We start from the raw sequence: 1,057 nt of genomic DNA on the forward strand, positions 1-1,057 counted from the left end.
CACATAGCAGGTGCTTAATAAATGTGACAAGGGAGAACGAGTCTAATTTTTCTCCCATGTAACAGTCCTTTAAACACCCCCCAAACACTTATCATGTCTCTTCCTAAGCTTTCCGACTAAATTTCTCCAGGCTAGAGAGTTCCTTCATCTGACCCTCACTTGGTATAAACTCAAACCCTTCCACCACCACTCTGGGCACCATTCAATTTATCACTAACAAAAATGTGAACAAAATGTACTACTCCAAATGTGGTCAGACCCCAGTGCAGAGTACAAAGGGATGATTACTTTCCTCCTCTTCAACACGCTACCTCCCTAAATATAGCCTAAGATCACCGCACGCATATGTGCATGCGTGCGTGCGTGTGTGTGTGTGTGTGTGTGTGTGTGTTCAAGAGTTGCATGTGATTCCCTAAAGAGCATTATGGAAACCGTAGAGCTAGTTTACAAGGCAGGGAGGTCTAGCATACTCTATCAGGTAATAGTAATCCCTTCATATGAGTGAATGAAAGAGCATTTATTTGTTAAAGGATTGTACATGTATAACCTATATCAGATTGCTTGCTTACAAAAATGCATGTTGAAAACTATCTTTACATGTAATTGGAAAAAATATAAAATATTGTTAAGAAAAAAAAGGATTTGTTAAACACTTGCTTGCCAGACACAGTGCTAGGCACTGAGGATACTCACCTACTGTATAACCTTGGGCAAATTACATAATGTCTCAGCCTCAGCTTCCTTAGCTATAAGAAGGAGACGATATTTTCAAAATCTGCTTTTAAAGGGTTATGGGAAAGCACAAACAAGATTGTGTGTAGGAACTTTTTTGGCAAACTATAAAGCACTATATAAGGGCAGGTTTTTTTTTTAATTTGATAGACATTTCTTTAAGAGCCTACTATGTGCAGAGCACCATGCCAGAAGATACAAAGATTAAATAAAACAGATCCTTGCCCTTGTAGATCTTGTAGTTAAGAAGGGGATATGATACGTATGGAAATAACTAATAAAAAAAAACATCCTGCTAAGTGCTAAAAAATGACAGGTAAGGACA

This window comes from Trichosurus vulpecula, chromosome 6 (assembly GCF_011100635.1).
Source record: "Trichosurus vulpecula isolate mTriVul1 chromosome 6, mTriVul1.pri, whole genome shotgun sequence".
Lineage (NCBI taxonomy): Eukaryota > Metazoa > Chordata > Mammalia > Diprotodontia > Phalangeridae > Trichosurus > Trichosurus vulpecula.